The sequence below is a fragment of the Triticum dicoccoides genome, chromosome 7B, assembly GCF_002162155.2.
Source record: "Triticum dicoccoides isolate Atlit2015 ecotype Zavitan chromosome 7B, WEW_v2.0, whole genome shotgun sequence".
NCBI classification, from domain to species: domain Eukaryota; kingdom Viridiplantae; phylum Streptophyta; class Magnoliopsida; order Poales; family Poaceae; genus Triticum; species Triticum dicoccoides.
Genome location: NC_041393.1, coordinates 259,526,013 through 259,541,214, shown reverse-complemented (window position 1 = coordinate 259,541,214; position 15,202 = coordinate 259,526,013).

Sequence of the window (15,202 nt, the reverse complement as noted above, 5' to 3'; positions counted from 1 at the left end):
AAAGTTCAAGGGCCTCTATTTTCGCTGCCTCAACCCGCACCACCGCTGCGTCGACTGCCATGACCCACTCCATTGCATCATCTGCAAGCTCCCAGGCCACCTCGACAGGGAGTGCCCCAAGAATCGGAGAAACCAGAGAGAGGGCGGGCCGCAAGCCCATCCGACGCGAGATCGGCTGGTGTTCCCGACCCCTGCCCGCCCTTCCCCGCCTACGATGGCCCCGCTGAACGCCCCCTGCATCGACCATGGGCGCCGCCCGAGAACCAGCCACAACGTGATCTCCTCCACTCCGAAGATGGAGCAACAGATCTTCTTGCTGCAGCAGCATGCAGTGGTGGTCACCGCGGTGAGCAAGCTGCACGCGGCCAGCCCCCTCTCCATCGGTCGGGCCATCGACCGGGAATTCAAGATCCTCGCGCATCTCCTCCGCATCACCAGCCACAATCCTGAGGATTTCTTCATCCACTTCACCATGTCGGCGCATAAGGACCTCGTCGTTCGGCGGGGCTCTATTGTGGTGGATGGTGTCTCCTTCCTCCTGGAGCCGTGGAGGGAGGACACGCACACGGTCCACGACACCTGGATGTTGCACGTCCGCGTCGTCATCGAGAAGCTGCCAATGCAGCTATGAACCCTGGAGGGCATGAAGGACGCGCTGGGCGACAAGGTCATCATCGACCACCTTGACAGCCACACTTTCGAGCGTGCAGACACGAAGCTCTTAGCCGTCTCGGTGTGGGTGTCCACCACATCCCCACCAAGCGGACACTGTGGAAGCATGCGAGAGGCGCTGGCCGGGTGGAGGAGATGCTCGGCTTCTCGCCGCCGAGCCGGACGGTCGCGCCACCACCCAACCTGCTCCGCTGGGACGTTCTGGTGCACATCGATCGCGTTGAATACTGGACACTGCTGTCTCCCCGCTCCTCCCACTCTCGGTAGAGCGGCCTCCCCTCCTCCGACGACGATGATCGCCCACACCCGCGCTTCCCCCACGCGGGTGGCTGGGTGTCAGGTGTGGAGGACGGCAGGCCATCGCAGGACCAGGGGCCACGCCTGCGCCCTCCCGCGCAGGTGGCATCCTCGGGTTGCAAGGGCATACCCTCGGCGGGCCACGGGCGCGGCCACGACGGCGATGACAGCGGCGTCCAAAGGAGATCCTGGAAGGACACGCTTCTTGGGCGGGGTCACGGCAAGGAGTCGGCCGCGCTCCCCACCGCAGCCGCACCCCCACTTCGCGCCACAGCCAGGGCCGCCCTCGCGATAGGCGCTCGGGCCACGCTGCTAGGGCGGGCAAGGGCAGCTCCTGTGGCGCGTCTTCTTCCTGGACGTCGGCGCCCTCGACCAACCCGCTGTTGGCACCGCCCGGCCCCTGCCCAGGGCTCCGAGGGCCGCGCAGGAGGGCGACCAGGTGGTGTCCTTCTTCGACGAGGTGGACAAGGAGCTTCCCCCTCCGTCGCGGGTGGACCCAAGGGCGACCGCGGTAGACAAGGCAGCCGTGGCCACCGTGGACAAGCCCCCCTGTTTCGTGGAGAACGCAGACGCCATCAGCAACAACGAGGACGACATCGACATCGACATGGGCCCGACCCTCTCCCTCACCCGACACACCCCCAGAGCGGCTACAACACACTACCTACAGCTCGGCGCAGTCACCTCCCAGGTGTGCCACCTGCAGATCACTGAAGCTGGTGGGAGCAACGCTCCGGTTCAGTTGTTCGCCAGCACCATGCCGTCCATTCTCGGGAAGGCCCCTGCTCGTGCCAAGACGCCGAAGTGCACCAGACCTGCCGCGGCCCCGTCTCGCCAAAGCGCTCGTCAAGCAAGTAACCCATCCTGCGTCCTGGTCAGCCAGAGGGCCACGCTGCTTATCGTTCATGGCCTGGGCATCCTGGGGCCAAAGGAGACCATGACAGCCAAGGCAGCAGAGGCACTGATCGACCGTTTCGATGAGCCGCTCTCTGACTCCGACGTCAAAGCCATCGCCAATCTCACCAACCTTGATGCTGCGGCTCTAAGGATTGCCGCGGGCATGCACAGAACAGACGGAAAGGCCTCTCAGGTCACCGCTTCCCCATGTTAGGGCTCCCCAGTAGTTTTAGTCTCCAGCGACCCCCAGCGATCGGCTGGGTAGAGTTAGGTTCTGCTATGTATTGTAACAGTCCAGTGTACTCTTGCAGTAGAGGCATAGTCGACCGCCGACGGAATTTGGGGCCTGTTGGTGGCCGCCGGTGACCCCCCGGGCCGATGGTGGTGTACTTGTGTTTCTTTTCTAGTAGAATTAGTCGTCGAATCAACCACCTGTTTCCCAATGATTGACACAAATTGCCCAATTATGAGCTGGAACACACGAGGGCTCAACTCGTCGGCCCGGCGAGCAGTAGTGAACGAGACGGCAGAGACACACAAGCTCGCTCTTCTCTGTCTCCAAGAGACAAAGATCGACAATTGGAGCAGATCACTAGTTAGGGAGGTGGGTAGAGCCAGACTAGCAGACTGCGTCGTCCTCCCGGCCACGTGCACTAGGGGAGGCGCGGCGATCTTCTGGGACAGGAGCCGCATAGAGGTGCAATCCCACGCCATTGGCCGTTTCTCCATCACAGCCAAGATCACTCTCGCAGCAACAACAACATCATTCTGGATGACGATGGTGTACGAGCCAGTCAACGATGGGAGGAAAGATGAGTTCCTGACCGAGCTAGCATGAGCAGTGCTACATCTTGAGCTTGCGTTGGTTTTCCTTGAAGAGGAAAGGGTGATGCAGCAATAGTAGTATTTCCCTCAGTTTTTGAGAACCAAGGTATCAATCCAGTAGGAGGCTCCTTAAAAGTCCCACGCACCTACACAGACACATAAAGAACTCGCAACCAACGCAATAAAGGGGTTGTCAATCCCTTCAGGACTACTTGCGAAAGTGAGATCTAATAAAGATAGTATGATAAGATAAATATATTTTTGGTATTTTATAATATAGATGCAAAAAGTAAAGATGCAAATAAAAGTAGATTGGAAGCAAATATGATAAGAGATAGACCCGGGGGCCATAGGTTTCACTAGTGGCTTCTCTCAAGATAGCATAAGTATTACGGTGGGTGAACAAATTACTGTTGAGCAATTGATAGAAAAGCGAATAATTATGAGATTATCTAGGTATGATCATGTATATAGGCATCACGTCCGCAACAAGTAGACCGACTCCTGCCTGCATCTACTACTATTACTCCACACATCGACCGACTCCTGCCTGCATCTAGAGTATTAAGTTCATAAGAACAGAGTAACGCATTAAGCAAGATGACATGATGTAGAGGGATTAACTCAAGCAATATGATATAAACCCCATCTTGTTATCCTCGATGGCAACAATACAATACGTGCCTTGCAACCCTTTCTGTCACTGGGTAAGGACACCGCAAGATTGAACCCAAAGCTAGGCACTTCTCCCATGGCAAGAAAGATCAATCTAGTAGGCCAAACCAAACTGATAATTCGAAGATACTTGCAAAGATAACTCAATCATACATAAAAGAATTCAGAGAAGATTCAAATATTATTCATAGATAAACTTGATCATAAACCCACAATTCATTGGATCTCGACAAACACACCGCAAAAAGAGTTTACATCGAATAGATTGTTGGAAATATGCCCTAGAGGCAATAATAAATTGATTATTATTATATTTCCTTGTTCATGATAATCATTTATTATCCATGCTAGAATTGTATTGATAGGAAACTCAGATACATGTGTGGATACATAGACAACACCATGTCCCTAGTAAGCCTCTAGTTGACTAGCTCGTTAATCAATAGATGGTTACGGTTTCCTGACCATGGACATTGGATGTCGTTGATAACGGGATCACATCATTAGGAGAATGATGTGATGGACAAGACCCAATCCTAAGCCTAGCACAAGATCATGTAGTTCGTATGCTAAAGCTTTTCTAATGTCAAGTATCATTTCCTTAGACCATGAGATTGTGCAACTCCCGGATACCGTAGGAGTGCTTTGGGTGTGCTAATCGTCACAACGTAACTGGGTGGCTATAAAGGTACACTACGGGTATCTCTGAAAGTGTCTGTTGGGTTGGCACGAATCGAGATTGGGATTTTGTCACTCCGTGTAAACGGAGAGGTATCTCTGGGCCCACTCGGTAGGACATCATCATAATGTGCACAATATGACCAAGGGTTGATCACGGGATGATGTGTTACGGAACGAGTAAAGAGACTTGCCGGTAACGAGATTGAACAAGGTATCGGTATACCGACGATCGAATCTCGGGCAAGTACCATACCGCTAGACAAAGGGAATTGTATACGGGATCGATTGAGTCCTTGACATCGTGGTTCATCCTATGAGATCATCGTGTAACATGTGGGAGACAACATGGGTATCCATATCCTGCTGTTGGTTATTGACCGGAGAACGTCTCGGTCATGTCTGCATGTCTCCCGAACCCGTAGGGTCTACACACTTAAGGTTCGATGACGCTAGGGTTATAAAGGAAGCTTGTATGTGGTTACCGAATGTTGTTCGGAGTCCCGGATGAGATCCCGGACGTCACGAGGAGTTCCGGAATGGTCCGGAGGTAAAGATTTATATATAGGAAGTCCTGTTTCGGCCATCGGGACAAGTTTCGGGGTCATCGGTATTGTACCGGGACCACCGGAAGGGTCCCGGGGGCCCACCGGGTGGGGCCACCTGCCCCGGGGGGCCACATGGGCTGTAGGGGGTGCGCCTTGGCCTACATGGGCCAAGGGCACCAGCCCCTAGAGGCCCATGCGCCAAGATATAGGAAAAAGGGGAGAGTCCTAAAGGGGGAAGGCACCTCCGAGGTGCCTTGGGGAGGATGGACTCCTCCCCCCCTCTTAGCCGCACCCCTTCCTTGGAGGAAGGGGCAAGGCTGCGCCTCCCCCGTCTCCCCTGCCCCTATATATAGTGGAGGGGAGGGAGGGCATCCATACCTGAGCCCTTGGCGCCTCCCTCCCTCCCGTGACACCTCCTCCTCTCCCGTAGGTGCTTGGCGAAGCCCTGCAGGATTGCCACGCTCCTCCATCACCACCACGCCGTTGTGCTGCTGCTGGATGGAGTCTTCCTCAACCTCTCCCTCTCTCCTTGCTGGATCAAGGCGTGGGAGACATCGTCGAGCTGTACGTGTGTTGAACGCGGAGGTGCCGTCCGTTCGGCACTAGGATCATCGGTGATCTGAATCACGACGAGTACGACTCCATCAACCCCGTTCACTTGAACGCTTCTGCTTAGCGATCTACAAGGGTATGTAGATGCACTCTCCTTCTACTCGTTGCTGGTCTCTCCATAGATAGATCTTGGTGACACGTAGGAAAATTTTGAATTTCTGCTACGTTCCCCAACAGTGGCATCATGAGCTAGGTCTATTGCGTAGATTCTTTGCACGAGTAGAACACAAAGTAGTTGTGGGCGTTGATGTTGTTCAATATGCTTACCGTTACTAGTCCAATCTTGTTTCGACGGTATTGTGGGATGAAGCGGCCCGGACCGACCTTACACGTACTCTTACGTGAGACAGGTTCCACCGATTGACATGCACTTGGTGCATAAGGTGGCTAGCGGGTGCCAGTCTCTCCCACTTTAGTCGGAACGGATTCGATGAAAAGGGTCCTTATGAAGGGTAAATAGCAATTGGCATATCACGTTGTGGTCTTGCATAGGTAAGAAACGTTCTTGCTAGAAACCCATAGCAGCCACGTAAAACATGCAACAACAATTAGAGGACGTCTAACTTGTTTTTGCAGGGTATGCTATGTGATGTGATATGGCCAAGAAGAATGTGATGAATGATATGTGATGTATGAGATCGATCATGTTCTTGTAATAGGATTCACGACTTGCATGTCGATGAGTATGACAACCGGCAGGAGCCATAGGAGTTGTCTTTATTTATTGTATGACCTGCGTGTCATTGAAGAACGCCATGTAAACTACTTTACTTTATTGCTAAACGCGTTAGTCATAGAAGTAGAAGTAGTCGTTGGCGTGACAACTTCATGAAGACACGATGATGGAGATCATGATGATGGAGATCATGGTGTCGTGCCGGTGACGATGATGATCATGGAGCCCCGAAGATGAAGATCAAAAGGAGAAAAATGATATTGGCCATATCATGTCACTATTTGATTGCATGTGATGTTTATCATGTTTATGCATCTTGTTTGCTTAGGACGACGGTAGTAAATAAGATGATCCCTTACAAAATTTCAAGAAGTGTTCTCCCCTAACTGTGCACCGTTGCTACGGTTCGTCGCTTCTAAGCACCATGTGATGATTGGGTGTGATGGATTCTTACGTTCACATACAACGGGTGTAAGACAGTTTTACACAGCGAAAACACTTAGGGTTAACTTGACGAGCCTAGCATGTGCAGACATGGCCTCGGAACATGGAGACCGAAAGGTCGAGCATGAGTCGTATGGTAGATACGATCAACATGAAGATGTTCACCGATGATGACTAGTCCGTCTCACGTGATGATCGGACACGGCCTAGTTGACTCGGATCATGTGATCACTTAGATGACCAGAGGGATGTCTATCTAAGTGGGAGTTCATAAGATGAACTTAATTATCCTGAAATAGTCAAAAGACCTTTTGCAAATTATGTCGTAAGCTCGCGCTTTAGTTCCACTGTTTAGATATGTTCCTAGAGAAAATATAGTTGAAAGTTGATAGTAGCGATTATGCGATCAGTAGAAAGCATATGTCCTTAATGCACCGCTCAGTGTGCTGAACCCCAACGTCGTTTGTCGATGTTGCGAACATCGGACATACACGTTTTGATAACTACGTGATAGTTCAATTAAATGGTTTAAGTAGAGGCACCAAAGACGTTTTCGAAACGTCGCGGAACATATGAGATGTTTCGAGGGCTAAAATTGGGATTTCAGGCTCGTGCCCACGTCAAGAGGTATAAGACCTCCGACGATTTTCTTAGCCTGCAAACTAAGGGAGAAAAGCTAAATCGTTGAGCTTGTGCTCAGATTGTCTGAGCACAACAATCACTTGAATCGAGTGGGAGTTGATCCTCCAGATGAGATAGTGATGTTTCCCCAAAGTCATTGCCATCAAGCTGCTAGAGCTTCGTGATTAACTATAACATATCAGGGATAGATATGATGATCCTTGAAATATTCATGATGTTTGACACCGCGAAAGTAGAAATCAAGAAGGAGCATCAATTGTTGATGGTTGGTGAAACCACTAGTTTCAAGAAGGGCAAGGGAACAAAGGGATACTTCATGAAACGGCAATTCAGCTGCTGCTCTAGTGAAGAAACCCAAGGTTGAACCCAAACCCGAGACTAAGTGCTTCTGTAATAAGGGGAACAACCACTGGAGCAGCATTACCCTAGATACTTGGTAGATGAGAAGGCTGGCAAGGTCGATAGAAGTATATTGGATATACATTATGTTAATGTGTACTTTACTAGTACTCCTAGTAGCACCAGGGTATTGGATACCGGTTCGGTTGCTAAGTGTTAGTAACTCGAAATAAAAGCTACGGAATAAAAGGAGACTAGCTAAAGGTGAGCTGACGATATATGTTGGAAGTGTTTCCAAGGTTGATATGATCAAGCATCGCACGCTCCCTCTACCACCGAGATTGGTGTTTGCGTTGAGCATAGACATGATTGGATTATGTCTATCGCAATACGGTTATTCATTTAAGGAGAATAATGGTTACTCTATTTTTGAATAATACCTTCAATGGTCTTGCACCTAAAGGAATGGTTTATTGAATCTCGGTCGTAGTGATACACATTTTCATGCCAAAAGATATAAGATAGTAATGATAGTACCACTTACTTGTGGCACTGCCATGTAAGTCATAATGGTATAAAACGCATGAAGAAGCTCCATGTTGATGGATCTTTGGACTCACTCGTTTTTGAAAAGTTTGAGACATGCGAACCATGTCTATTGGTGTATATGCATGAAGAAACTCCATGCAAATGGATCGTTCGGACTCACTTGATTTTGAATCACTTGAGATATGCAAATCATACCACATGGGCAAGATGACTGAAAAGCCTCATTTCAGTAAGATGGAAGAAGATAGCAACTTGTTGGAAGTAACACATTTTGATGTGTGCAGTAGAATGAGTGCTGAGGCATGCAGTGAATATCATTATGTTCTTACTTCACAGATGATTCGAGTAAATGTTGAGTATATTTACTTGATGAAACACAAGTCTGAATTATTGAATGGTTCAAGTAATTTCAGAGTGAAGTAGCAGATCATTGTGACAAGAGGATAAAATGTCTATGATATGATCATAGAGATGAATATCTAAGTTACGAGTTTTGGCACACAATTAAGACATTGTGGAAATTGTTTCGCAATTAATACCGCCTGGAACACCATAATGTGATGGTGTGTCCGAACATCATAGTTGCACCCTATTGGATATGGTGCGTACCATGATGTCTCTTATCGAATTACCACTATCGTTCATGGGTTAGGCATTAGAGACAACCACATTCACTTTAAATAGGGCACCACGTAATTCCGATGAGATGACACCGTATGAATTATGGTTTAGAGAAACCTAAGTTGTCGTTTCTTAAAAGTTTGTGGCTGCGACGCTTATATGAAAAAGTTTCAGGTTGATAAGCTCGAACCCAAAGCGGATAAAATGCATCTTCATAGGAAACCCAAAACAGTTGGGTATACCTCCTAATTCAGATCCGAAAGCAATATGGATTGTTTCTAGAATCGGGTCCTTTCTCGAGGAAAAGTTTCTCTCAAAAGAATTGAGTGGGAGGATGGTGGAGACTTGATGAGGTTATTGAACCGTCTCTTCAACTAGTGTGTGACAGGGCACAGGGAGTAGTTCCTGTGGCACCTACACCAATTGAAGTGGAAGCTTATGATATTGATCATGAAACTTCGGATCAAGTCACTCCCAAACCTCGTAGGATGACAAGGATGCGTACTACTTCAGAGTGGTACGTAATCCTGTCTTGAAGGTCATGTTGCTAGACAACAATGAACCTACGAGCTATGAAGAAGCGATGGTGGGCCCGGATTCCGATAAATGGCTTGAGGCCATAAAATCCGAGAGAGGATCCATGTATGAAAACAAAGTGTAGACTTTGGCAGAACGGCTCGATGGTCGTAAGGCTAATGAGTACAGATGGATTTCAAAAGGAAGACGGACAATGATGGTAAATGTCACCATTAAGAAAGCTCGACTTGTCGTTAAGATGTTTTCCGACAAGTTCAAGGAGTTGACTACGATGAGATTTTCTCACTCGTAGCGATGCTAAGAGTCTGTTGGAATTATATTAGCGATTACTGCATTATTTATGAAATCTTGCAGATAGGATGTCAAAACATTGTTTCCTCGACAATTTTAATGAGGAAAGGTTGTATGTGATACAACCGGAAGGTTTTGTCAATCCCGAAAGATGCTAATAAGTATGCAAAGCTCCAGCAATCCTTCTAAGGACTGGAGTGAGCATCTCGGAGTTGGAATGTATGCTTTGATGATGATCAAAAATTTTGGGTTTGTACAAAGTTTATGAGAAACTTGTATTTCCAAAGAAGTGAGTGGGAGCACTATAGAATTTCTGATGAGTATATGTTGTTGACATATTGTTGATCAGAAATGACGTAGAATTTCTGGAAAGCATATAGGGTTATTTTGAAAGTGTTTTTCAATGGAAAGCATGGATTAAGCTACTTGAACATTGAGCATCAAGATCTATAAGGATAGATCAAAATGCTTAATAATACTTTCAAATGAGCACATACCTTGACATGATCTTGAAGGTGTTCAAGATGGACCATTCAAAGAAGGAGTTCTTGCCTGAGTTGTAAGGTACGAAGTTAAGACTTAAAGCTCGACCACGGCAGAATAGAGAGAAAGGACGAAGGTCGTCCCCTATGCTTAAGACGTAGGCTCTTCAGTATGCTATGCTGTGTACCGCACCTGAAGTGTGCCTTGCCATGAGTCAGTCAAGGGGTACAAGAGTGATCCAAGAATGGCTCACAGGACAGCGGTCAAAGTTATCATTAGTAACTAGTGGACTAAGGAATTTTCTTGATTATGGAGGTGGTAAAAGAGTTCGTCGTAAAGGTTACGACGATGCAAGCTTGACACCTATCCGGATAGCTCTGAGTAGAGAGACCAGATACATATAATGGACCAATAATTTAGAATAGCTCCAAGTAGAACAGTTGTTTGGAATAGCTCCAAATAGAGCGTGGTAGCTGCATCTAGGAGATGACATAGAGATTTGTAAAGCACACACGGATCTGAAAGGTTCAGACCCGTTGACTAAAACCTCTCTCACAAGCAACATGATCAAACATAAAACTCATTGAGTGTTAATCACATAGTGATGTGAACTAGACTACTGACTCTAGTAAACTCTTGGGTATTAGTCACATGGCGATGTGACCTGTGAGTGTTAATCACATGGCGATGTGAACTAGATTATTGACTCTAGTGCAAGTGGGAGACTGTTGGAAATATGCCCTAGAGGCAATAATAAAAGTATTATTATTATATTTCCTTGTTCATGATAATTGTCTTTTATTCATGCTATAACTGTATTATCCGGAAATCGTAATACACGTGTGAATACATAGACCACAATATGTCCCTAGTGAGCCTCTAGTTGACTAGCTCGTTGTGATCAACAGATAGTCATGGTTTCCTGGCTATGGACATTGGATGTCGTTGATAACGGGATCACATCATTAGGAGAATGATGTAATGGACAAGACCCAATCCTAAGCATAGCACAAAGATCGTGTAGTTCGTTTGCTAGAGCTTTGCCAATGTCAAGTATCTCTTCCTTTGACCATGAGATCGTGTAACTCCTGGATACTGTAGGAGTGCTTTGGGTGTATCAAACGTCACAACGTAACTGGGTGACTATAAAGGTGCACTACAGGTATCTCCGAAAGTATCTATTGTTTTATGCGGATCGAGACTGGGATTTGTCACTCCGTGTAAACGGAGAGGTATCTCTGGGCCCACTCGGTAGGACATCATCATATGCGCAATGTGACCAAGGAGTTGATCACGGGATGATGTGTTACGGAACGAGTAAAGTGACTTGCCGGTAACGAGATTGAACAAGGTATCGGTATACCGACGATCGAATCTCGGGCAAGTAACATACCGATAGACAAAGGGAATTGAATACGGGATCGATTGAGTCCTTGACATCGTGGTTCATCCGATGAGATCATCGTGGAACATGTGGGAGCCAACATGGGTATCCAGATCCCGCTGTTGGTTATTGACCGGAGAACGTCTCGGTCATGTCTGCATGTCTCCCGAACCCATAGGGTCTACACACTTAAGGTTCGATGACGCTAGGGTTATAAAGGAAGCTTGTATGTGGTTACCGAATGTTGTTCGGAGTCCCGGATGAGATCCCGGACGTCACGAGGAGTTCCGGAATGGTCCGGAGGTAAAGATTTCCTGTTTCGGCCATCGAGACAAGTTTCGGGGTCATCGGTATTGTACCGGGACCACCGGAAGGGTCCCGGGGGCCCACCGGGTGGGGCCACCTGCCCCGGGGGGCCACATGGGCTGTAGGGGGTGCGCCTTGGCCTACATGGGCCAAGGGCACCAGCCCCAAGAGGCCCATGCGCCTAGGGAACCCTAGAGGGAAGAGTCCTCGAGGGGGAAGGCACCTCCGAGGTGCCTTGGGGAGGATGGACTCCTCCCCCCCTCTTAGCCGCACCCCTTTCTTGGAGGAAGGGGCAAGGCTGCGCCTCCCCCCTCTCCCCTGCCCCTATATATAGTGGAGGGGAGGGAGGGCATCCATACCTGAGCCCTTGGCGCCTCCCTCCCTCCCGTGACACCTCCTCCTCTCCCGTAGGTGCTTGGCGAAGCCCTGCAGGATTGCCACGCTCCTCCATCACCACCACGCCATTGTGCTGCTGCTGGATGGAGTCTTCCTCAACCTCTCCCTCTCTCCTTGCTGGATCAAGGCGTGGGAGACATCGTCGAGCTGTACGTGTGTTGAACGCGGAGGTGCTGTCCGTTCGGCACTAGGATCATCGGTGATCTAAATCACGACGAGTACGACTCCATCAACCCCGTTCACTTGAACGCTTCCGCTTAGCGATCTACAAGGGTATGTAGATGCACTCTCCTTCCCCTCGTTGCTAGTCTCTCCATAGATAGATCTTGGTGACACGTAGGAAAATTTTGAATTTCTGCTACGTTCCGCAAAAGTGGCATCATGAGCTAGGTCTATTGCGTAGATTCTATGCACGAGTAGAACACAAAGTAGTTGTGGGCGTTGATTTTGTTCAATATGCTTGCCGTTACTAGTCTTATCTTGATTCGGCGGCATCGTGGGATGAAGCGGCCCGTACCAACCTTACACGTACGCTTACGTGAGACCGGTTCCACCGACAAACATGCACTAGTTGCATAAGGTGGCCGGCGGGTGTCTGTCTCTCCCACTTTAGTCGGATCGGATTCGATGAAAAGGATCCTTATGAAGGGTAAATAGCAATTGGCATATCACGTTGTGGTTCATGCGTAGGTAAGAAACGTTCTTGCTAGAAACCCATAGCAGCCACGTAAAACATGCAAACAACAATTAGAGGACGTCTAACTTGTTTTTGCAGGGTATGCTATGTGATGTGATATGGCCAAAAAGGATGTGATGAATGATATATGTGATGTATGAGATTGATCATGTTCTTGTAATAGGAATCACGACTTGCATGTCGATGAGTATGACAACCGGCAGGAGCCATAGGAGTTGTCTTTATTTATTTGTGACCTGCGTGTCAACTTAAACGTCATGTAATTACTTTACTTTATTGCTAACTGTTAGCCATAGTAGTAGAAGTAATAGTTGGCGAGGCAACTTCATGAAGACACGATGATGGAGATCATGGTGTCATGCCGGTGACGATGATGATCATGGAGCCCCGAAGATGGAGATCAAAAGGAGCAAAGTGATGATGGCCATATCATGTCACTATTTGATTGCATGTGATGTTTATCATGTTTATACATCTTATTTGCTTAGAACGACGGTAGTAAATAAGATGATCCCTTACAACAATTTCAAGAAGTGTTCTCCCCTAACTGTGCACCGTTGCGACAGTTCATGTTTCGAAGCACCACGTGATGATCGGGTGTTAGATTCTAACGTTCACATACAACGGGTGTAAGACAGATTTACACACGCGAAACACTTAGGGTTAACTTGACGAGCCTAGCATGTACAGACATGGCCTCGGAACACGGAGACCGAAAGGTCGAGCATGAGTCGTATAGAAGATACGATCAACATGAAGATGTTCACCGATGATGACTAGTCCGTCTCACGTGATGATCGGACACGGCCTAGTTTGACTCGGATCATGTAATCACTTAGATGACTAGAGGGATGTCTATCTGAGTGGGAGTTCATAAGATGAACTTAATTATCCTGAACATAGTCAAAAGGATTTTGCAAATTATGTCGTAGCTCACGCTATAGTTCTACTGTTAAGATATGTTCCTAGAGAAAAAATAGTTGAAAGTTGATAGTAGCAATTATGCGGACTAGGTCCGTAAACTGAGGATTGTCCTCATTGCTTCATAGAAGGCTTATGTCCTTAATGCACCGCTCAGTGTGCTGAACCTCGAACGTTGTCTGTGGATGTTGCGAACATCGGACATACACGTTTTGATAACTACGTGATAGTTCAGTTAAACGGTTTAGAGTTGAGGCACCAAAGACGTTTTTTGAAACATCGCGAAACATATGAGATGTTTTGAGGGCTGAAATTGGGATTTCAGGCTCGTGCCCATGTCAAGAGGTATAAGACCTCCGATGACTTTCTTAACCTGCAAACTAAGGAGAAAAGCTCAATTGTTGAGCTTGTGCTCAGATTGTCTGAGTACAACAATCATTTGAATCGAGTGGGAGTTGATCTTCCAGATAAGACAGTGATGGTTCTCCAAAGTCATTGCCACCAAGCTGTTAGAGCTTCGTGATGAACTATAACATATCAGGGATAGATATGATGATCCTTGAGGTATTCGCGATGTTTGACACCGCGAAAGTAGAAATCAAGAAGGAGCATCAATTGTTGATGGTTGGTGAAACCACTAGTTTCAAGAAGGGCAAGGGCAAGAAGGGATACTTCATGAAACGGAAAATCAGCTGCTGCTCTAGTGAAGAAACCCAAGGTAAAACCCAAACCCGAGACTAAGTGCTTCTGTAATAAGGGGAACAACCACTAGAGCAGAATTACCCTAGATACTTGGTAGATAAGAAGGCTGGCAAGGTCGATAGAAGTATATTGGATATACATTGTGTTAATGTGTACTTTGCTAGTACTCCTAGTAGCACCAGGGTATTAGATACCGGTTCGGTTGCTAAGTGTTAGTAACTCGAAATAAAAGCTACGGAATAAACGGAGACTAGCTAAAAGTGAGCTGACGATATATGTTGGAAGTGTTTCCAAGTTTGATGTAATCAAACATCGCACGCTCCCTCTACCATCAAGATTAGCATTAAACCTGAATGGTTGATTGAATCTCGATCGTAGTGATACACATTTTCATGCCAAAAGATAGTAATGATAGTACCACTTACTGGTGGCACTGCCATGTAAGTCATATTGGTTTAAAACGCATGAAGAAGCTCCATGTTGATGGATCTTTGGACTCACTCATTTTTGAAAAGTTTGAGACATGCGAACCATGTCTATTGGTGTATACGCATGAAGAAACTCCATGCAGATGGATCGTTTGGACTCACTTGATTTTGAATCACTTGAGATATGCAAATCATACCACATGGGCAAGATGACTGAAAAGCCTCATTTTCAGTAAGATGGAACAAGATAGCAACTTGTTGGAAGTAACACATTTTGATGTGTGCAGTCCAATGAGTGCTGAGGCATGCAGTGAATATCGTTATGTTCTTACTTCACAGATGATTCGAGTAGATGTTGAGTATATTTACTTGATGAATCACGAGTCTGAATTATTGAAAGGTTCAAGTAATTTCAGTGTGAAGTTGAAAGATCGTCGTGACAAGAGGATAAAAGATCTATGATATGATCATAGAGATGAATATCTGAATCACGAGTTTGGCACAGAATTAAGACATTGTGGAAATTGTTTCACAATTGATACAGCCTGGAACACCATAGTGTGATGGTGTGTCCAAACGTCA